Source organism: Mauremys reevesii, unplaced genomic scaffold, assembly GCF_016161935.1.
Source record: "Mauremys reevesii isolate NIE-2019 unplaced genomic scaffold, ASM1616193v1 Contig2, whole genome shotgun sequence".
NCBI lineage: Eukaryota > Metazoa > Chordata > Testudines > Geoemydidae > Mauremys > Mauremys reevesii.
The window spans coordinates 3769995-3794448 of record NW_024100826.1 but is presented as its reverse complement, the minus strand read 5'-3'; the positions used below and the strand labels follow the sequence as shown (position 1 = coordinate 3794448).

The 24454-nt window shown below is 49.0% G+C and overlaps 1 pseudogene; it reads left to right on the top strand.

Moving 5' to 3' along the window:
- The window catches only part of LOC120393463, a 71028-nt pseudogene that overhangs the window by 45005 nt on the left and 1569 nt on the right, over window positions 1-24454 (top strand).

The following is a 24454-nucleotide window of genomic DNA, read 5'->3' as shown; positions in this document are numbered from 1 at the left end:
TTGGCCCAAAGTGAATTCAGCTCAGCAGCTTGTAACCAGATTTCTAATAAAATCAAAATTAGCTCTTATATAATTTAGATGATATTTTTACTTCAAGGTCCAAGAGACACAGACAAGGTTTTCATCTGAAGTCCAAAAGACCAAAAACATCAAGACACTTGATCACAGCCTTGGATGGCTATGAGACTACTTACCCTTGAGCAGAGGGTTGGGGTTACCCAGCCCCCCCCCCCCCTCAATTCACTGTTTTGGAACCCATGTCCCTTGTCTAGCGAATGCTACTTAGTTGATGGTCAGTCCCTTTGTCATAAAATAGTTCCACTGTCGTTGATTCATATAGTCAGGGTAACAACAGTTTATTCTTCCTGCCCCGATAGCAGAGAAACTGGGGATCCCACAGCAGCTAAAGTGACCATTTGGGCAGCTGTGGGCTCATGTTAGGCGGGGTGGGTGTGCCTATGCAAACAAGATCAGCCCCTGAAGTTCTTTTGCACAACTCGCCAGAATTCACCACCAGATGTCAGGGTAGAGCTCATCCTGACTCTGCTTACACATAATATTGTTGCCATCATATGACTTTATCACAAATTTTTATATTTGATGTTTTTTCTTAAAGTCACAGCTCCTGGAATCATGTGAATAAGTGAGCCCCTCGCTTTTTAAAAATGAAAGCTAAGTTTCTAGCCCTTGTGGTTGCAGAGAGAGCCTGAAAACCAGTCTCAAAAACCAGAAGACAAAGAAAAAGAACCAAAAATGTATTTGTAAAAAAAATCCCATGAATTTTAAGCTAATAGTGTGATGTTTTTGGAGCTTGACTCATGATTTTGGAACTTTTGGGGTTGGCCACATGCCATGAGTGCGTATTTTACTGCAACATTTTGGCATCAGACTTAATATAAAATAATGTAACAGAGTTCCACTAGGTCAACCCTTTACTATTTTTAGTTTTTCTCTGCTTGAAAGTTTTCTTCTCTCCTTTTCTCTCTGACTCTTTTTTCCTCATTGTTTTGTAGTGTCTGTTTTTACCCTCCAATTAACCTCTCTTCTGACCTTTTTACCACCCTCTAAACTTCTGCCTCCATCTTCCCCATTTTCCTCCTGCTAACCCTCTCCTAGAGCCTTCCTGGAAACACCCCTCTTCCTCTCTCTCTCTCCATCTTTATAGTGCAAGCAGTGGGGCTAATATAGGATGTCACACTCAAACCTGGTTCTCATTGGTCAAGGGATGGGGCTTAGGACAGAGTCTAGGGCTGGATTCTGGCTCATTCCCCATGCTGATTGGTCAGGGAAAGGAGATGCTGGGTTGGGCCACCTGCCAATTGCTGTGATGAGCCTTGTTCACTCTCTGATGTATCTGCCCTGCATTTGTCTCTCCTGCAGGTTGAGATTTTGTGGTCTCACGGGCACTTGCTGTGGGGATCTCTCCGCTGTTCTCAGCACCAGACAGAGCCTGACAGAGCTGGACCTCAGTTATATTTTTTCTCTGGGAGATGATGGAGTTCAGCTGCTGTGTGAGGGACTGAAACATCCAAATTGCAAATTACAGATACTAGGGTAAGTAATATTTGGTGTCCTCTGTGTATTTTCAAGTGACCTCTATGTAAAGCACTTTATAGGAGCTATAGCTGGTGTCTGGTGTCTGCCCCTTGTAGGTATAAAGAAGAGCTGAGAGTTCAATGTCTCTCCAGTACCATTGTCAATGGGTCACAACATGCACCCAGCTTGCCCTGTTTGGAAAATGGAAATATTAAGCAAAAGTGGGCCCACAGTAGACAGCTGGGAAAATATTTCAATTTTTTTAAACCAATTCTTTAATATTGGGCTTTAAAAAAAAGAGAGAGAGAGAGAGAGCACTCTCTTACCCTTCCACTAACAGCCCATTTTACATATAACTTTAATGACTTTGACATCTTTATATTAACTTTAAAACTTGTGACACTTTTCTGCACAAATTTTGAAGCCTTCCACATTGGATGGTGAGCTCTCTTGAAAATCTGCCCCAAAAGCAACAGCAAAGTGAATGTCAAAATCAGCTACCTTTTACTGCAGCTGCTGTCTATCATTGGAGGTTTGGGGTTAGAGCCACAAACCCCTAATCCAGGGACCCCCATTCTCTCCCCAGAACATCAGACTCATGGATGGAGGGATGAGATGCTTCTGTCCCCATCTTTCCCCACCAGCCCCCAAGCAGGGCTTCAAAACTCTGCCTGTCAGTATGTAGGTGGACAGGACTCATCTCAAAGCTCTTTGTTTTTTCTCCACCATCAGTGACGATTGGCCTCTCCTCCGCCACAGCCCTGCAGAGAGTGATGGTGGCACCTCTCCCTGGTGGCAACTGCCCCATCTCTCCCTCACAGCTCGGAGGAGGGTGGGAAATGAGTAACTCACTGAGAGTGATATGGGGGGGAGCGGGAGGGAAGATACACAACTGAAGTGTGTCTGCTTCACTGCTGTGCTGCTCTGACAGATCTGCTGGAATAGTCCATGGAATAGTCTCCCCCCGGAAGGGGTGGAAGCTCCATGACTTGGGCCATCATCACAGTAGACTAGACAACTCACGGGGAAATACTCTGTAGGGAGCAGGGCACAAGGTGAAATAATGGCCTTGTGAACCTGGTGCAGTGCCCACCCCCCACCAGCTTTGGATCTAATGTGCTGCAGAGAAGGGATCTCTGGAGACTGTGTTAGTGACAGATCACTCCTACATCACCACCCACCACACTCTGATTGACAGCTGCCTCAGAAGGAGGCAGCTTGTGTCACTCACTAGCAGGGCTGGTGCAAGGATGTTTCGCGCCCTAGGCAAAACTTCCACCTTGCGCCCTCCCCCGTCCCTGAGCCTCCGCCCTGAGGCACCCTTCCCTCCCCTCCCCCCCATGGCAGCTCCCCTCCTCCGCCCTGAGGAGCCCCCCCTGCGACAGCTCCCCACCCTCCGCCCTGAGCCGCAAGCCTGGGAGGCGGGAGAAGTGAAGCAGCCATGGCGTGCTCAGGGAGGAGGCAGGGCAGGGGTGAGCTGGGGCGGGGAGTTCCCTTGCGTGCTGCCCCCCCCTTACTTGCTGCAGGTGGCTCTCCCTGCCCTCCCCTGCCCCAGCTCCCTCCGCCTAAATGCCGGTGGCAACCAGGGAGACTGAAGATCTGGCCGCCACGGTTGCTGCCGAAGAAAATGCCACCCCCCAAATCCTAGTGCCCTAGCGGTCGCCTAAATGGTTTCACTGGCCCTGCTTACTAGGTTGGGGTATCTGCACCCAGCTCCTTTGATGCCATCATGGCAGGACAGTGAGCTTCTGCATTGGAAAAGGAGAAAGTGAGCGTGTCAGTGAAATAAACAGGGTCATAGTAGGGTTTGTTTAAGGCCAGAGCTATTTGGTTACTTGTAGCTGCAGCCACATACTGGCCACAGCCTGGGAGAGAAAACAAAGCGCAGGGGCAGGATTCTTGGTCAGACCTTCTGGGACAGACACAATAACTTGCAAGGCGGCTGCCCAAACCCCTGGTCAGGAGGAAGAGGGATGTGGGGTCCCTGCCCAGACAGAGGTGACAGCAACAGGAGAGTAGCTGAGAACTTTTGGTGTTAGCCCCGGATGTAAAGGCAGCTTCTCCTCTTGTCCTGGGATGTAGGAGCTTGCAAAAGTTGACAGCTTCCTTGTCAAGAGCCGAACTGAACCGCTTTCAGGTTTTCAACGTTGCCTTAGTCAAGAGGATTCTAGAATAGGTGACCACCCTGCAGAACTTCATCCATGTACATCTCCCAGCTGCTGTCGCACTAGGCACAGTGAGCGACCTGGCAGTCACACGACCCAACAACAGTGGCAAAAAGTATGGAGAAGTCAGCTTCAGCCTCTCTGTTTGGAGAGACTGCAGGACCCTAGGCTTTCTGGGTCCTTGGCTCAATAACCAGCTCTCCTGGTCTGTCCAGGTTCCCATCCAGTCTCTTCTCAGGCATCTGGGAAGCCAGGCAGCCCTGGAGCCAGGAAGGCAGCTAGGGAATCATTTTGGTTCTCCCCAAATGGAATTTTTCTGGAAGTCCTTTCCCATAAAATACTTTGAATTTTTGTCCCAATTTGGGGCAGAACATTTTCAAAAATGCAAATTTTTTTTGTGGGAAGGGATTTCCATTTTCAGGCAACTTCTCATCCAGGTCCAGGTGGCCTGTGGGGAGGGAGGGTGCTGCTGCCAAAACCAAAGAGTGTGCGGCCCAGCTCCCTCCGCGCAGGGCAGAGCTGCTGGGAGAAGGAGTTTGCTGTGGCACAGAGGGAGCAGACTGGGTCCATGTGTGATGTGTGATGCAGTTTTGGGACTTACCCTGTGGGACGACTGGGAGCAGAAGAGTCTCTGTCAAAGCTTCAGAGCTCCAAGGAGCCATGGCTGGGCAGGCAGAGCAGAGCAGCACTTGACAGGTGGGAACCAAGAACACAGGCCCCTTTGTGCTGGAGTTAGGGAGGGTGGAAATGGATCTGCTGGGACCCTATACACACCATTAACCCCACTTCAAATATCCCTGCTCCCTGTTTCCTGGCCTCTCTCTCCCTCCCCCCAAACCTTCCTACATTTGTTGTCATTAAGCCAGGATACTCCACAAACTACATCTTTGTCTAGAAATGATTACGGCTGGGTGAGTGGGGCACCTGCTCAACACAAATCCTTAAAAGCAAGGAAATGACAACTCCCAGGATACCGGTAACTGTATCCCAGTGTCCACTCAGCACATATCCACTGACTGCAACACACCACATCATCACAGGGAACTGCCTGCTATCTGAATGTCAAATAGCATCCAACCTTCTACTGCTGTATGGTTAATAGCTGTGTGACCCACTGGAAACTCCCTCTCTACAGGCTGGTCCATGCATAGGATAAATAGTTACTACGCCATCTCAGGTGGTAGCAGTCTGTTCTGTGTACTTGAAAGTCTCTGATCCAAACCTGGCTGCTGCCCTGTGCAAGGGTCCTTTGGCTACCATTGGACTAAGGTCTTGGTTTTTTCTAGTTTTCTTCTTAAACAACTAGTTTATTTAATTCACCCAGGGAAGAAACAGCCTTAAAAACAGACGTTTAGTTAAAAATCATTAATCTGCTCAGTCACGGTGCTCTGTAAAGCAAGACCCAGGTGTTCCACATTCCAGTCACTGTCACACATTTCTATTGTGTCTGTCACTCACGGGCAGGTTGGGGGCTGAGAGGTTTGGGGATTCCAGTTGTGCTAGACAGAGGCTGTAATGGGGAAAAGGTGCTGTATCCTCAACACTGTGGGGGGTTGGTTGGTTATGAGAACGATCAGGTAGTTTGTCTTCTGGGATTAAGGGTGTCTGTTCTTACAAGGGACGGGTAATGGATGCTCATGGCCCTGGGGAACACTTGGGGGCTGGAGAGCTTATTCTGGCTCCATCTGCTTAAACCAGAAGGGATCCAGAGCGCTAGCAATGAAAATGTTTGAACTATTTTCCAGCCACAACCTTCCCCCTCCCAACCCACTAAAAGTGACCCCACAACCTGTCCCCCTCCCTTCACTTCAACTGACCAGTCACTTGTGGAGTGATGCATAACCGACATAATGGGCCAGACTGTGCTCTCAGCTGCTCTGTATTTGCAAGTCTGCCTTTATTGACTGCAAGGGATGCTCCAGAGTTACACCAACATGAACGAGAGCTAAACCCTGCCTGACAGGCGTGCATGGAAGAAATCCACACTAACGGCCTTCTGTGTTTTTATTCCCCCTGGCCTCTTCCCACAGCGCTGTCGTCTCTCCCTGCACTCCCACAATAACAAATCTTTCTAGACTCACACAGACATCTGTGAGGGGAACACAGTGCATGGGTCAGAAATGAATCGTTTTCCATTCTCTCTTCATTTCATGTAGGCTGGAGTGGTGCAGACTCTCAGCTGTATGTTGTGGGTTCCTCTCCTCTGCTCTCAGCACCAGCCAGGCCCTGACAGAGCTGAACCTTTGGGGGGCGAAGCTGGGAGATTCAGGTGTGCAGGTGTTGTGTGAGGGACTGAGACATCCCAACTGCAAACTGCAGAAAATACTGTAAGTACTGGCTGGTCTGCTCCAGTCTGTGCCTGCTAGCATGGTAGCTCTGGCTGCTGGGTTACCGAACTGTAATGCTTGTGCTCCCACCAGCCCCAGGCCCTGCACCTTCCACTCCATAGAAATATACGGCTGAAAGGGACCTCGAGAGGTCATCGAGTTCATCCCACAGTGCAGAGGCAGAATTAAGTAAACGTAGGCCATCCCTGACAGGTGTTTGTCTCACCTGTTCTTAAAAACCTCCAAGGATAGGGATTCCACAGTCTCCCTAGGTAACTTGTTCCAGGACTTTACTCTCCTTATAGTTTGAAAGTGTTTCCTAATATCCAACCTAAATCTCCCTTGCTGCTGATTCAGCTGATTACTTCTTGTCCTACCCTTGGTGGACATGGAGAACAATGGATCACCATTCTCTTTATAACAACCTTTCACATAATTGAAGTCTGTTATGTTGCCCCTCAGCCTTGTCTTCTATAGACTAAACATGCCCAAGTCTTTCACCCTTTTCTTGTGGAGCTTGTTTTCTAAACCTCTTTTCATTTTTGTTGCTCTCATCTAGACTCTAATTTGTCAACATCTTTCTTGAACTGTGATGCCCCAAACTGGACACAGTTCTCCAGCTGAGGCCTCACGGGTGATGAGTAGAATGGGACATTCACCTCCCATGTCTTACCTACGATTCTCCTGCTAACACACCCCTAGAGTGATATTAGCCTTTTTCCAAAAAATACATCACACTGTTTACTCATATTCACTTTGTGATCCACTATAATCCCCTGGTCGTTTTCTGCAGTACTGCCCCCTAGCCAGTTATTCCCCATTTTGTAGTTGTGCATTTGATATTTTACCTTCCTAACTGCAGAACATTGCACGTCTCTATTTAATATGATAAATTTCAGACCAATTTTCCAATTAATCAAGATCATTTTGAATTCTAATCCTGTCTTCTAAAATTGTTTGTAACCCCTCCCCAGCTTGGTGCCATCTGCAGATGTTATAAGTGTGCTTGCCACTCCATCATTCAAGCTGTTAATGAAAATATTGAGCAGTTCCGGATGCAGGACAGACCCTTGAGAGACCCTGCATGATATATCCTCCCAGGTGTAGTTTCAGGCCAAATTTGCAGGACCAGCAAAGCTCTGAAGACTCAGCTGCAACAGCAAATGTCTTATTGAGAGTCGGGAAGAGGCAATGTGAGCAGCAGGTGTATGGGGTGGTACCATGGTCCTAGCACTGTACGGCAGCAAGACTCTGGTAATCAGGAAGGATATTTCAGCAGAAGCAAATCTCAATCAGCAAAGCAAAACAACTTAAACACATCAAATCATAAACCACCCCAGCCTGAGGCTCGCTCAGCCTGGATTTGCAGCCATCTCAACCCACAGCCATTCTGCACCCACTGGCTCCCCAACAGCTGTTTTTATAGCCCTTTCCCTGAGCACCTGTGCAAGGACAGATTGAAGGAAGCCAGAATTAACCCCTTACTTGCTGAGGACCTGGGATGTCCCTAGCCCCTAAATATTTGGCTAGTGTCACATGTGGCAGGAGCCATCCTTCCCTCCCTCCAGAATGGAAATGAAACCCTCTCCAGACAGATACCGACACCAGTGAGGGAACCACAGCCAACAGGGAGGAAACAAGTGATCACTTCCCTCTCTGTGTATTTGTCTCTTGTAGGTTGGGGAGCTGCAGCCTCACAGCTGCTTGCTGTGGGGATCTCGCCACTATTCTCAGCACCAGCCAGAGCCTGACAGAGCTGGAACTGGCGGATAACAAACTGGGGGATTCAGGTGTGCGGCTGCTGTGTGAGGGACTGAAACACCCAGACTGCAAACTGCAGAAACTAGTGTAAGTAACCGCTGGCTTCCTGCAGTCTGTGCTTATTAACAGTGACCTGAGCTTTGTCTACTGAGGCATCTGTACTCCTGGCAGCTGAGGAAAACTGTTTTCTATCCTGAGAAAACTTAATATTTCCCCCGTTCTGCATTGTGATCCCACTGGTTAGGGCACTCACCTGAGGTGTGGGGGGCACAGGTTAAAGTGACTGCTCTGCCTGATTTGGGAGGAGACGAAGCTGGGCCTCACACAGGCCAGGTGAATGCCCCAACCACAGGGCTACTGGCTATTCTAGGCTTGCTCTGTCTGTAGTTTTGCCTTGAAAATCCAGCCTGGCTAAGAAAGACCTTCCTGACAGGACTTCCATCAACACCACGACGTTCCCACAAAAAGTGTGTGACTAATCTGCATTTTCTGATGGAAAAACTATTTCACTGAAAAAAATCCCAAATGGTTTATCTAATGACCACCCAAAAACACCTACTCTCCTCCTGCGTACAGCTGAGAGACCCCACCACACTGTAGATTTGTCGTATTTTACTAGACAGAAGTTGGGTCACACGGAGCCTCTTCATGCCCCATAGATATTTTCTGTAGGTCCTCTGTTTATTGTACTCACTAAGGTTTGGTCCACACTAGAAAGTTAGGTCGACCCAGCTACGTCACTCAGGGGCATGAAAAATTCACACACCCCGAGAGAGTTAAGCCGACCTAAACCCCAGTGTAGACAGTGCTAGGTCACTTACTGAGCATAGCATCCTGCTGGGAGCACATGGCTCCAGGATCTGCACTGGTTGCCCATTGGTCTCTGGGTGGAATTTAAGAGGCTGGTTCTGATCGATAAAGCCCTAAATGACCTGGGACTGGCCTACCTGAGGGATTGTGTCTGCCCCAACTGCAGTCAGCACGGGCACCTGAGCTGATTCCCCCTTTGTTATAAAAGAGAAGGGATGGTTGGCCTCTGTGAGGGCTCTGGGACTTTCCCTTTCCCGCAGTCCAAAATACCCCACATTTAGGGACCTTCTGGGCATGCTGCAATGAGCCTGTTTGATTGGGGTTTTAAAGAGGGTTGAGAAGGTGTTTTCTGTAGCTGAATGGATAAGTTCCTATTAGAATAATTAATTTAATGCTACTGGGGTTTTGGTTGTAGCTCTAATTGTGTGTTAGAGGTCTAGAGCAGGGGTGGGCAAACTTTTTGGCCTGAGGGCCACATCTGGGAATAGAAATTGTATGGTGGGCCATGAATGCTCACAAAATTGGGGTTGGGGTGTGGGAAGGGGTGAGGGCTGTGGTTGGGGGAGCGGGTTCTGAGGTGGGGCCAGAAATGAGGCATTCAGGGTGCGGGAGGGGACTGTGAGCTGCAGTGGGGAGTGGGGTGCAGGGGAGTGAGGGCTCCGGCTGAGGTTGCGGCCTCTGGAGTGGTGCTGGGGGATGCGGAGTTTGGGGTATAGAAGAGTGCTCTGGACTGGGATTGAGGGGTTTGGAGGGCGGGAGGGGACTCAGGGCTGTGGCAGGGGATTGGGGTGCGGGAAGGGGTGCAGGCTGGGGTGCAGGTTCTGGAGTGGGGCTGGGGATGAGGGTTTGGCATGCAGGAGAGTTCTCTGGGCTGGAATGGAGGGATTCAGAGGGCAGGAGGGGATCAGGGCTGGGGCAGGGGTTGGGGTGTGGGGAGAAGCTCAGGGGTGAGAGGAGAAGCTCAGGGGTGCAGGCTCCAGGTGGCACTTACCTCAAATGGCTCCCAGAAGCAGCAGCATGTCCCTTCTCCAGCTCCTACACAGAGGCGCAACCAGGCAGCTCTACACGCAGGGCCGGCTCCAGACACCAGCATTCCAAGCTGGTGCTTGGGGCGGCATTCTGCAAGGGGCGGCAGCCCCCCTTGTTTTGCCCCAAGCAGCGTGCCGAATTGCTGCCGTGGGCGGGGGGGGGCAGTCTGTGTGCCCTTAGGGCGGCAGGCGCATTTCCGCTGTCCGGGGCAGCTTCAGCTAAACATAGACGCTGCCGCCGAATTGCCGCCTCCGCGGAAACGCGCCTGCCGCCCTAAGGGCACATGGACTGCCCCCGCCGCCCAGGGCGGCAATTTGGCGCGCTGCTTGGGGCAGCGAAAACTGTAGAGCCGGCCCTGTCTACACGTTGCCCCATCTGCAGGCACCGCCATTGCAGCTCACATTGGAGCACCGGAGGAGGACATTGGAGTGCATAGGAGCCGGAGCGGGGCTATGCCGCTGCTTCCAGGAGCCACATGGAGTGGCCCCCAACCCCGCTCCCCAGCTGGAGTGCCAGAGCGGGGCAACGTGGCTGCTTCCGGGAGCCGTGTGGAACAGCCCCAACCCTGTTCCCCGGCTGCAGCACCAGAGCAGGGCAAGTCCCAGACCCCACTCCCCAGTAGGAGCTTGAGGGCTGGCTTAAAATGGCCTGCGGGCTATAGTTTGCCCACCCCTGCTCTAAAGCCTCATGTAGGGGTCTTTTTGTAATCTGAATAAAAGTGAAATGATTTCTCTATTGCTTCCAAATTAAGAATCACTTTAGAACAGGGGTCGGCAACCTTTCAGAAGTGGTGTGCCAAGTCTTCATTTATTCACTCTAATTTAAAGGTTTCACGTGCCAGTAATACCTTTTAATGTTTTAAGAAGGTCTCTTTCTATAAGTCTATAATATATAACTAAACTATTGTTGTATGTAAAGTAAATAAGTTTTTTAAAACGTTTAAGAAGCTTCATTTAAAATTAAAGAAAAATGCAGAGCCCCACAGACTAGTGGCCAGGACCTGGGCAGTGTGAGTGCCGCTGAAAATCAGCTCACATGCCACCTTCGGCACACGTGCCATAGGTTGCCTACCCCTGCTTTAGAGTTACACACAGGTATCAAGAAGGGGAAATGCAAAGGATGGGGCATAAACAAGTCATCATTTTGCTCTCTGTATATCTTCGTGTAACCCCCAAGGAGATTCCTGGAGCTCTGTCTGCTGGCAGCTCAGGGAGGAGGAGCCAAGGCAACCTCAGAGTCTGCCCAGCAACCAATAGGGAGTGGAGATGCCCCTCCCAGGGAGTTGAGGAGAGGGAGAAGCCATTTTGAGGGGAGGCTGGAGCCAGCCAGGGAAAAGGCCAAACAGGCTTTGAGGGGAGCTGGTGAGTCCCAGGCCTGCAAGCAGGGTTCCCCCTGAGAACTGGCCTCTAGGGACCTGACACCAGATTCCCCAGCTGGGTTTTCCTTCCTCACGGATGATTCCCAATTGTTATGTTTGCTGAGAAATTTCCCCAGCCAGGCTGGGTTCGCCTCCAGCTCCCCTGGTGAGACCAGTCCCCACATGGTCAGCGCTGCTAGTCCAGGGCTGATTCCTGCCTGAGGAGGATCCCTGCCAGCGGACAGCAGCCCTGAAATCGTCCAGCGTCATCCTCAACCCTGAAGATCATTTGTGGAGTTCGTGAGTGCCTTGTCTTTAGTTAGTTAGTCAGGGAATTTGTTTTGGGGACCCTCTACTCCCTGAACTGTGTCCTCAAGCCAGGGAGTGAGGGTTTGAGGATTTTATAATTTACCGCTTATTACACCTGTGGAGGGATTCACCACCTCCTCCCACTTGTGGGTCTTTTGGGCTGTACTGAACCCAGTCAGCCCCACTGCTACACCTCTGCAGAGAATTGTATCGGTCATCAAGGGCCCCAGCAAAGTACGCGTACCAACAGGACACTAGTTTTGCATTTGTTACATCCAGACACGGGTATTTTAAGTGTGGGCACCGGTGACCCTAAAAATAGTGTTTCCCCTGTTATGTTGTATTGTTGCCTGTTTAATATAATTGTTGTGTTGAATATATTTTTATGTGTTGTGTTATTTCTTGGAAGTCTCCAACTATCTGGCAAATAAGTGGGGATTCCTCTGTAGTTAGAATTTTCCGCCCAAGCTGCCCTGGTGACTCTGCCAGGAAGGAGCGAGGGGGGTGGAGGCACCGCCAACTAATTTCATAACCAAAAAAGATTCACCCTACTGAGTGGGTGGCGGGATCCAAAAGAACCCAGACCTGTCCATCAGAACCTGTAAGTAGATTGCCAGTAAAGGAGGTAATCAGGTGGAGAGGGGCGCTACATTGGAGGCACCGCTGGGATCCCGTCTTTTAAACTCAGACCTTATATACACCCCTGCTGTCTTCCTGGGAAATTACGTAAATTCCCAGTATGGATTACCAGAAGAGGCTTGTGACTTGGTGTGAGCTGGAGGGGGCTGACCCTGAACGCCACTTCCTGCTCACGAATGTACCCACTGAATGGGACATTAGAAAAATTGAAGAGGAGATTGCTAATGTTAAAGAATGGGGAACTTGTGTGGTTCGGAGTCAGATGCAAGGAAAAGGGGAAGCTACTTTATCCCTTCTTGTAGAGAGCAAGATTATACTGTCTACTGTGGTGACTCCCCATGTAATTCTGCCAGATGGAGAGAAGGATGGATGGAAGGTGACCATACAAGCACAATCACGTTTTCCCTCCCCACCTGCCTCACCATCTGAAACTATCAATGTTCAGTCCAAATTGAGAGACTTTCTTAGGCAGGAAGGGAAGACCATGAGTGAATTAAGGACTCTTTTAGGAAGTAGTCCTGTACCTCACCCCAGTTCTACGGACCAAATAATTTTTGCTATGGGACAAGCAATAGGGGAGTCCATAAAGACAGCATATGAATCGGGCCCTTACCGAAAGCTGAAGTTCTTTTCAGGTATTAAACCAGTGCCTGTAGGGGAAGATGACTATGACACTTGGAGGCATCAACTAAATCAGGTGATGCAGGAATGGCAATGTAGTGAGGCTGAAAAGAGGAAACGTGTGGCAGAAAGCCTGCGAGGACCTGCAGGGAATGTAATCTATGCATTAAAAGCCAGCAAGCCTGTTGCCACTGTTGATGACTATCTCTCGGCGATGGAGGATGCCTTTGGGAGCCTAGAGACAGGGGAAGACCTCTATTTTCAATTTCGGTCCTGTTACCAACAGCCAGGTGAAAAACTGTCTTCCTATCTTCACAGATTGGAACCATCCCTTCAACTGTGCATCCGCCGTAAAGGCACTGAGAGGAGCAAGGAACACCGAGTACGACTAGAACAGGTCATACGAGGTGCCATTTATGATGACTTACTAATTATGAAATTGAAACTCGTGGACCGATTGGACAGCCCTCCAGAATTCCATAAATTGCTGCGAGAAGTCCGAGAGGAGGAGGAAAAGAGAACTGCTAGAGAGAGGAATAAGATCTCATTGAGCAGGACTGTTGCTCCTAACAAACCAAAGGATGACCCTTGCCTGTCCACCACTGAGGACCTCCATCAACAGCTTAATACCTTGACAGCACAGCTCACTGAATTTATGACAAGTAAGATGCCTCAGGGGTCACCTAGCGAAATTCTTCCACCACCTTTGATGGAAAAGAAGTACCCTCCTTTTTGCCCAGGGAGAGAGGACATCAACAGAGAACCTGTAAAGAAGACCTTGGTGACCCTCCCAAGGAACAAGAGATTCTGCTACCGATGTGGTGAGGATGGGCACATTTCCACCCAGTGTGACAACCCGAGGAACGAAGAGAAAGTAGCACAACGAAGAAGGAGCATACTGGGAGCCGTCACAGGCAGAGCTCCACTAAGTTGTGCTATGAACAGCCTTCCTGGAGCCCATTCCCAGAGGGATTGATAGGCCCGGAAGCAGTAGTTAATGTGATGGTAGAAGGAATTCCTTGTAGGGCCCTGCTCGACAGTGGATCTCAGGTCACCATTATTACTAGAGAGTTCCATCGGCAATTCCTGCCTCAAGTGAAGATCTATCCTCTAGAGGGACTGGCAATATGGGGCCTTAGCAATGCTAGTTATCCGTACGATGGGTATGTACTAGTGACTCTAAGTTTTCCTGCAGAACTGGCTGGATGTCTCCAGGAATGTGATACTCTGGCTTTGATTTGTCCTGAGACGCAAAATTCTGATGGCATTCCCATATTGATTGGGACCAACAGCAACATGTTCCAGTCTTTGGCCACTCTTTGTGGTCGTTTGGGCCAGAAGACCCCAGGCATGGTTTGCCCTCCAGGGCGAGAGCCAAACCTGGGCAAATCTAGGATGTATTATGACCATGATAGCATCTGTGGAAAACCACTGCAACCGATGCTCTCGGTGTGTTAAGCGGAAGACCCTGCCAAAATGGGCAGCGTCTATGGTGAACATCACTACAGATGCACCCATGCAATTGGTGTGCATTGACTTTTTGTCATTGGAGCCTGATAGAAAAAACCACTCCAGTATACTGGTAATTACTGACCATTTTACAAGGTATTCCCAAGCATATCCCACAAAAGACCAAAAAGCTAGTACAGTGGCCAAAATTTTATGGGACAAATTCATTGTACATTATGGTTTCCCTGCCCGAATCCATTCTGACCAGGGAAGAGATTTTGAAAGCAGACTAATTCATCAACTGACAAAAACCTTAGGAATAAGGAAGTCCAGAACCACTCCTTACCATCCTCAGGGAGATCCACAACCGGAGAGATTCAACCGGACTTTGCTAAACATGTTGGGAACTCTGCATCCATCCCGAAAGACGAGATGGAGTGAGCATGTCAGTTACCTTGTGCATGCTTATAACTGCAGTAAAAATGAGTCCACTGGATTTTCTCCTTATTATTTAATGTTTGGTAGAGAAGCAAGGCTACCGATTGACTTATGTTTCGGGATATCCTCTGATGAAGCTAGCGAAACAACTTATCTCCAGTACATTCAAAATCTTAGACGTGACTTGCAGGAAGCTTACAAACTGGCCTCCCAAGCAGCCAGGAAAAGCAACCTTGCCAACAAGCAGAGATATGATAGTCGGGTCCGTGAACAGGATCTGCAGGTAGGAGACAGAGTCTTAATCCGAAATCTAGGTCTCACTGGAAAGCACAAATTAGCTGACCGGTGGAATGGAGACACCTGCATAGTGGTTGATAAGCTACCAGACTTGCCTGTATACCGCCTTAGGATGGAAAATGGAAAAAATGTTTGTAAGACTATTCACCGAAACCACCTCTTGCCAGTGGGGCAGTTAATAGGTGAAGAGAACAATAGGGAATGTGGTCCTCCCGTAGACCCATTACTCGCTCTAGACTAAGGAAGCAAGTTTCTGCAGAAAGAAGCCTTCCTGCACAACTTGAATCTGCTGAGGAGGCAGACAGCGAGTCTTTAACCTCCCTTGGAGAAAATGATCCTCATTCACAAAGTAGCAGTGAGGAGGAATTCTTCCCCTATTATCCAACACCTTCTATGCTTCATGAGCTGTTACCTGAGGTAGAAACTATTAAAGAGGGAGAATCTGGGCCTCCTCTAGCTCAAATTCTTAACCCTGAAGCTGCACCATTTGTCCCCATCAGTCAACAATAGAGCATGATAACCCCTGCCTGCTGGCACCGCCTGAAGAGGCAAGTGGTTTACCAGCTAGTACGGTTCCCCCTCTAGAGGATGTGGGAGAAGCCATGCAACCGGCAGAGAGGGAAATCATTGATTGTCCTGCAGCCATTACTGATGAGAGCCCTGAGAATGAAGAAGCTCCTGTACTTCGACGTTCAGAACGAGAGCGAAAGCCTGTACAGAAGCTCACTTATGACGTTCCAGGGACCTCCACCTCTGTCCCTTTGCACTTAGTAAACAGATGGGTGCGGGTTGCCTATTATTGTTTCTGTCTGATAGTTAACAATGGAGACTCCAAGGTTAAGTCATTTATGTCAATATAGTAAGAATGTTATTAATGTACATTGAATAACAATTTCATGTTATTTTAAATTCATATTGTATGTGGACACGGCAATACATACTTATTGGTAAATTACATTTATTGTCCATTAAGCAATGTTTATTATTACCTGATGAAGAGGACCTTGCATGCTGTTTTGTGGTTAAATGACCCTTGCCGAGGACGGCAAAGACTTTCACCCAGGGAGAGTGTAACCCCCAAGGAGATTCCTGGAGCTCTGTCTGCTGGCAGCTCAGGGAGGAGGAGCCAAGGCAACCTCAGAGTCTGCCCAGCAACCAATAGGGAGTGGAGATGCCCCTCCCAGGGAGTTGAGGAGAGGGAGAAGCCATTTTGAGGGGAGGCTGGAGCCAGCCAGGGAAAAGGCCAAACAGGCTTTGAGGGGAGCTGGTGAGTCCCAGGCCTGCAAGCAGGGTTCCCCCTGAGAACTGGCCTCTAGGGACCTGACACCAGATTCCCCAGCTGGGTTTTCCTTCCTCACGGATGATTCCCAATTGTTATGTTTGCTGAGAAATTTCCCCAGCCAGGCTGGGTTCGCCTCCAGCTCCCCTGGTGAGACCAGTCCCCACATGGTCAGCGCTGCTAGTCCAGGGCTGATTCCTGCCTGAGGAGGATCCCTGCCAGCGGACAGCAGCCCTGAAATCGTCCAGCGTCATCCTCAACCCTGAAGATCATTTGTGGAGTTCGTGAGTGCCTTGTCTTTAGTTAGTTAGTCAGGGAATTTGTTTTGGGGACCCTCTACTCCCTGAACTGTGTCCTCAAGCCAGGGAGTGAGGGTTTGAGGATTTTATAATTTACCGCTTATTACACCTGTGGAGGGATTCACCACCTCCTCCCACTTGTGGGTCTTTTGGGCTGTACTGAACCCAGTCAGCCCCACTGCTACACCTCTGCAGAGAATTGCATCGGTCATCAAGGGCCCCAGCAAAGTACGCATACCAACAGGACACTAGTTTTGCATTTGTTACATCCAGACACGGGTATTTTAAGTGTGGGCACCGGTGACCCTAAAAATAGTGTTTCCCCTGTTATGTTGTATTGTTGCCTGTTTAATATAATTGTTGTGTTGAATATATTTTTATGTGTTGTGTTATTTGCCAGATAGTTGGAGACTTCCAAGAAATAAGTGGGGATTCCTCTGTAGTTAGAATTTTCCGCCCAAGCTGCCCTGGTGACTCTGCCAGGAAGGAGCGAGGGGGGTGGAGGCACCGCCAACTAATTTCATAACCAAAAAAGATTCACCCTACTGAGTGGGTGGCGGGATCCAAAAGAACCCAGACCTGTCCATCAGAACCTGTAAGTAGATTGCCAGTAAAGGAGGTAATCAGGTGGAGAGGGGCGCTACATTCATATCCTACAGACTGGGGTATTGTGATCTCACAGTTGCTTGTTGTGGGGATCTGTCCTCTGTTCTCAGCACCAGCCAGACCCTGACAGAGCTCGGCGTAAGGTGGAACAACCTAGGAGATTCAGGAGTGCAGCTGCTGTGTGAAGGATTAAAACATCCAAACTGCAAATTACAGACACTGCAGTAAGTACCAGATGGTTCCCTTTAGTCTGTGCCTGTTAACACTGTAGTTGGTGAGTTACACTCTGTTTATCAGGGTCACAATAACCTGCATAGAACCCAGCCATGGACCAGCCCCACTCTGCTCCCAAGGCAAAGAACAGAGACTCACTGATATCTTCATTGGTCACATTTTGCTAGTTAAACAACTGAATAATGAGAGAACTGCAGAACATAGGGCTAGAAGGGGCTACAATGATCAGCTGCTCTAACTCCCACCAAGATGCAGGAGTTCTGAGTACTGCAGTGGGCTCAGTCCCTGGGCCCTGTTCTGCAGGCAAAGTAGCTAGGTAATTGTCCTAAAGGGGCAGCCAAAGGTCCCTCAATACAGGGTAATCCTTAGGTGGTGCAAAGCAGGTCTAACCACATTTTTGGCACCCTTCCACAGCATCCCTCCTGCCTCAGCATAGGAAGGGCAGAGAGGTTAGGAGGGGCAGGGTGGAGCGCAATGACGCTTCACCGGATCCTAGCCTGGCACAGCAGCTGGAGTAACTTAGAGCAGCCCTGAGATTCCTCTTAGTTATACCAGAGGCTGTTTTGGCCCCCATCTGGCCCAGGATCAGTGCAGTAGGAAGGTGGGTTACAGCCAATATCTTCTCCTCGAAGTCTCTCAGCAGTACCAGATGTGAACTTGGTGCAGCCGAGGACAGAATCTGGTGGCTTTTAGCAAACCACAAATGCAGCATATTTTGACATTAGAAAACAATGATTTTACTCACTCAGGCAGTAACAACCCCACATGTGTCCACACTGCCCTGAACTGGAGCTGTCACTCCTGCTCTCCCAAAAGAGCTGGAAAGAAAAGGAAATTGAACATGGCTCTTTTCTCCCAAAAGGGCTGTAAACAGTAAATGTGAATAAATATCAACATTAATGTGTTTCCCACAAAGGGGCTGAGACTCCCCTCTGATCATTACCCATCATTTAACAGAATCATAGAAGATTAGGATTGGAAGGGACCTCAGGAGGTCATCTAGTCCAGTGGTCCCCAACCATTTTGTGACCAGTAGCACATTCATGTTTTCAGAAGAGCGTGGCAGGCGCCAACAATTTTTCAAGGCTTATTTTGTATTTGTACATTAAATAATACAAAAAACATATTTAATATTACATAATATATGAATCCAGAGAGAAGCCGGAGAAAAGCCACAAGGACAGAGAACACCGATGCCTGCAGCCCTGGAGTACTCTGTCCCAGCAGGCGCAGGGCCCCAGATTCTCTTCTCTGCTGGGCATTAGGTGGGCCTCGCACCTGCCGGGGACAGAGAACACCAGCGCCTACAGCTCCAGAGTTCTCTGTCCCCGGCAGGCGCGGGGCCGCGGCTTCTCTCTGGCTTAAGCTGCGGCCCCGCACCTGCCAGGGACCGAGAACACCGGTGCCCGCAGCCTGCAGCCCCAGAGTTCTCTGTCCCTGGCAGGCGTAGGGCCGCGGCTTCTCTCCCCTGCTGGGAACTAGGCAGGCCCCGCACCTGCTGGGAACAGAGAACACCGCGCCCGCAGCCTGAGTTCTCTGTCCCCGGCAGGTCCCCTGCTGGGCACTAAGCGGGCGCATATAAATGCCTGGGCGGGTGCCATGGCGCCTGCAGGCACCACGTTGGGGACCACTGATCTAGTCTAACCCCCTGCTCAAAGCAGGACCAATCCCCAACTAAATCATTCCAGCCAGGGCTTTTTCAAGCCAGGCCTTAAAAACCTCTAAGGATGGAGATTCCACCACCGCCCTCGGTAACCCATTCCAGTGCTTCCCCACTCTCCTACTGAAATATATTTCTTAATATCCAACTTAGACCTCCCCCACTGCAACTTGAGACCACTGCTCCTTGTTCTGTTATCTGCCGCCACTGAGAACAGCCCAGCTCCATCTTCTTTGGAACCTCCCTTCAGGTACTTGAAGGCTGCTATCAAATCCCCCCTCACGCTTCTCTTCTGCAGAGTAAATAAGCCAGTTCCCTCAGCCTCTCCTCATAAGTCATGTGCCCCAGCCTCCTAATCATTTTTGTTGCCCTCCTCTGGACTCTCTCCAATTTGTCCACATCCCTTCTGTAGTAGGGGATCCAAAACTCGATGCAATACTCCAGATGTGGCCTCACCAGTGCTGAAGAGAGGGGAATAATCACTTCCCTTGATCTGCTTGCAATGCTCCTACTAAAATGCAGCCCAATATATCATTGGCCTTCTTGGCAACAAGGGCACACTGCTGACTCATATCCAGCTTCTCATCCACTGTAATCCCCAGATCTTTTTCTGCAGAACTGCTGCATAGCCAGTCGCTCCCCAGCCTGTAGCAGTGCATGGCCAAATCTGCATTGTCACCCCAGCTACTGATAACACAGCCCAGTCAGCAAGTATGTCACTGAGAACGGGCTGTGGGCTGGCACCCAGTGCCCTTTCTGGCATATCCTTCTCATGGCAGCTAATTCAAGGCTGGTCTGCAACCCCACCGGCCAGAGCTCAGCCCTGTCATCTCTGGTCTCAGCATCCCTGTGCATTGTCCTCCTGTGTCACTAAGCCTTAGCAATTGCCTCTCGCCTCCTGCTTGCAGGCTGCTCCACCCCCACATGTCCTGGTGCTGCTGCTCCCAGCCCGCCAGCCACAGCCTGCTTCTCTGATCAGCTCTCCCCTTCCCACCTGCCTCCTTGCCCTGGCTCTCAGGATACCACTGCCAGGCTTTCTGTCCTTGCTACCTGCAGCCTGCTGCTCACCCCCACACACACTGGCCCTCTCGCTCTCCCAGCCTGATCCCTTCTGTCCACAGGATGTCACTTCTCTTTCCTCGTCATTCTGATTAACACAGCGCCCCCTACTGGTGAGATGCTAATCTAGGTTCTTCCTCTACCAGAATAACCTAGCCCAGTGATCCCCAACCTTTTTGTGACCAGTAGCATATTCATGTTTTCAGAAGAGCGTGGCGGGCGCCAACAATTTTTCGAGGCTTATTTTGTATTTGTATATTAAATAATACCAAAAAACATATTTAATATTACATAATATATGAATCCAGAGACATGCCAGAGAAAAGCCACAAGGACAGAGAACACCGGTGCCTGCAGCCCTGGAGTACTCTGTGCCCAGCAGGCGCAGGGCCCCAGATTCTCTTCTCTGCTGGGCAGTAGGTGGGCCCCGCACCTGCCGGGGACCGAGAACACCGTGCCTGCAGCCTGAGTTCTCTGTCCCTGGCAGGTCCTCTGCTGGGCACTAGGCAGGCACACATAAATGCCCTGTCGGGTGCCATGGCACCCACAGGCACCACTTTGGGGAACATTGGTTTAGTCCTTTCTCTTCCTACCATTCTAGCAGGGAACCAGTAGGGAACCAGCAGGTCATTACAGTGTATTGTTAGGACCATCCCACCCATTAGAAATAGCACCTGTAATAAGATGGCCAATGTTTGTATGGTGGGTCCTGCACTTTTCTTGGGAGGGGCTAAGACACTACCCCTTGCCCCTGCTCTTGGGTGCCAAGGGCCCCACTAGTGGCCCAGGAAGGAGGTAGAGGAGGGAAGCGGGAAAGGGGTCTGGGTTTTCTCCTCACTCTGAGTCCCTCTCAACCTCTGCAGGTTTCTTACCCTCTTCCCCCTTGGGTGGGGTTATCCTCAGTCCTTAGATGTTGGAGGAGGGAGTCTCCCTTACTTTGGTTCTCTGATCTCTCAAATCTCACAACACACCTCCAAGCTCTAGTCCTCTCTCCTTCCTCCTTTTCCCCTGACAGTCTGAAGCAGGGGGTTTCATTAGGTTCCTGATGGGGCCTTAATTGACTACAGGTGCTACAATTAACCTGTAGCAACCCTCCCTAGTCTACAGGGAACCACACCTTAATTAGCCTGAGGCTACCACTCTACCCCTGCTCCCAGGCCCTCCTGTATCACACACCTCAATCTGCCTGTCCCTTCAACTCATCTGAACAATCGCATATAGAACACATAGTAACTGACACAACACCTGCACATGGTAAATTATTCCCTCCAGGGCTTATAGTGTTTAAGAGAAGAGGGTGTGTTTCTATGGGGATCCCACAGGGATCGATTGGCCCTATGCTTCATAACATTTTTATCAATGACCTGGCAGACAACATAGTATCACTGATAAAGTTTGCAGATAACACAAAAATTGCAAAAGGGGAAATAATGTAGAGCACAAGTTACTGCTACAGAGCGATCTGTGTTGCTTGGGAAATTGGGTGCAAGCGAACAATATGTACATTTTAATACAGACCAATAGAAATGTGTGCATCTAGAAACAAATAATTTAGGCCACACTTACAGGATGGGGAACCCTATCTTGGGAAGCAGTGACTCTGAAAAAGACTTGAGAAGTACGGTGGATAATCAGCTAAGCATGAGCTCCCAGTGTGTTGCTGTGGCCAAAGGGCTAATGGCAGGGCAGCTCTAGCCATTTGCTGCCCCAAGCACGGCGGCACGCGCGAGGCGCTCTGCCGGTCGCCAGTCCCGCGGCTCCGGTGGACCTCCGCAGCGTGCTTGCAGAGGTCCGCTGGTCCCGCGGCTCCGGTGGACCTCCCGCAGGCGTGCCTGCGGATGCTCCACCGGAGCTGCGGGACCAGCAGACCCTCCGCAGGCATGCCTGCAGGAGGTCCACTGGAGCAGCCTGCTGCCCTCCCAGCGACCGGCAGAGCGCCCCCCGCGGCGTGCCACCCCAAGCACACGCTTGGCATGCTGGGGCCTGGAGCCGCCCCTGGCTAATGGATGTATAAAGAGAAGAATCTCGAGTAGGAGTTGAGGTTATTTTACCTCTGTATTTGGCACTGGTGTGATGATGGCTACTGAAATATTGTGTCTAGTTCTGGTGCCCACAGTCCAAGAAGGATGGTGATAAATTGGAGAAGGTCCTGAGAAGAGCCATGAGAGTAATACAAGGATGGGAAAACCTGCCTTATAGTGACAGACTTCGATCTACTTAGCTTAAGAAAGAGAAGGCTAAGAGGTTACATGATCACAGTGTACAAGTACCTACGTGGGGAACAAATATTCGATAACGGGCTCTTCAGTCTAGCAGAGGAAAGTATAACAGGATCCAATGGCTGGAAGCTGAAGCTAGACAAATTCAGACTGGAAATAAGGTTCAGTGAGGGCAGCTAACCACTGGGACAATTTACCAAGGGTTGTGGTGGATTCTCTGTCACTGGCAATTTTAAAATCAAGATGGAATATTTTTGTCGACAAGCTCTGCTCTAGTTCAAACAGGAATTGTTTGGGGGACGTCCTGTACTGCAGGTCAGACCAGATGATCACAGTGGGCCCTTCTGGCCTTGGAATTGATGACTAATCCCAAAGGCTCCTCTCAGAGCACTGTGGTTTACTGTGCATGCCTAGAATGAAGACTGCTGATGCCAGCGAATGGGGCAAAAATAAGCAATCACAAATCTTTGTATCTCTCTGGTTCCTGCAGACTGAGTGGTTGCCATTTCACAGCTGCTTGTTGTGAGGATCTCGCCTCTGCTCTCAGCACCAACCAGACGCTGACAGAGCTGATCCTGGGAGAGAAAACAATGGACAACTCAGGTGTGAAACAGTTGTGTGAAGGACTGAAACACCCAAACTGCAAACTGCAGAAACTGGGGTAAGTTACAAGTGGGCTCCTTTCACGAGTGTTCCTTTCACATGGGGCCAGGCTTTCTAAAGTGCTCAGCATGCAGTAGCTTGTGACTTCTATGGTCAGATTTTCAGAAAAGCCAGCAGCACCCTGGGTAAATGGGACTTCAGTCCCCTTGAACATCCAGCCCCAGTTGTGGGTGCTGAGTTCTTTGGAAAATCTGGCACATAGTGATGTGATTTAAGCTCTTTCTCCTGGGGTCACAATGTTATTGTCCATGCACCCAAGAACTGGCACCTAGTCTCCTCCTGCAGAGAAAGGAAGAGAGATCCACTGCTGTGATACCAGTAGAGCTGGGTGACATTTTTTGCTCAAATAGTAAATTTGCAGAAAAATGCACTTTCAGGATGAAAATATTTGCAAATGGATGTTGCATCTGATGAATAATTTTGGCAGAATAAAAAGCTGGCTTTTTTTAAACAAAAGATTTGTCTTGTCACTTTGAAACAATGTTTTGTTTAGAAATGTAGCTAATTTGATTAATTTGTTTTTGAGGGTAAAAAACACTTAAAAAGAAACTAAAGAAAACCACAAAAAGACCCGAATTTTTTTCAGATCAAATAAATTTTCATTTGGCACCAAAAAAATTGTTTGTTTGATTTCTTTTAACAACAACAACAACAAAAACCCTGAAAATTTGAGGTTTTGATTCAAAATGAACCTTTTCTTTTTTTTTTCTTCAGTTCAGCCACCAATCTGAAAAATGTATTATTCATGCAGCTTGACTAGCTTAAATATGGGATAATAAAGTGGCTGAGCACTTCAAAGGCAGCGTAGCTTTGTGTTAGAATTAGGGTGATCAGACAGCAAGTGTGAAAAATTGGGACAGGGGGTGGGGGGTAATCGGAGCCTATATAAGAAAAAGAGCTAAAAATCGGGACTGTCCCTATAAAATCTGAATATCTGGTCACTCTAGTTAGAATCTCAGTTATTTTACTCAGTAAGCAGGACTGAGAATACGAGTCAGGGGTGTTTCACAATTGAATTAAAATAGCCCTCCATGCAAATGATAATTTACCACCATTTCAACAAATAATTCTGGGACAAAGCCAAACAAAGAAAAAAAGAAAAAGGAAAAGAGGGAAAGGATACAAAGTCGACACCTAATTGTTTTTGTTTAATTTCTTTTTCTATCTATGATGGCAACCCCGTTTCTTCACTCTTCTCCTCCTCATCTTGGTTGTCTGTCTATTCAGTAGCTCATACAGATATTGGTAGGATTGGAAGGTCCAGCCGGCACCTTAGGCAACTGACATCTGCCTTTTCTTCCAGAACAATGTCAGGCAGTTTTAAACTGTTTTAAAGATCATCTTAGTTCATAAAAGCTACCAGAGTTTCAGCTTAAGCAGCATTTAAATCCAGCACAGCCGGACAGCCGGACAGCTATAAGAGAATGTTTTGAAATTTCTATACCACTGGCCTGAAGGGGAAAAGGCAAATCTATAAAAGAGAGAGAACTAAAAGGACCAGAAATAAAGGAAGATAAAAGACTGATGGGAATTAAAAAATGGAAGTAAGTTCTGTGGAGCATTGAGATAGCAAATACATTTAAACAACGTCCAGATTTCTACACAGTCCTAGACATCCCCCACACAGCCTTTGGTTCTGGGATGTTACAACCAAAACACATGATGGCAGCTTTCAAAATGATTTAGATTTAGAACAA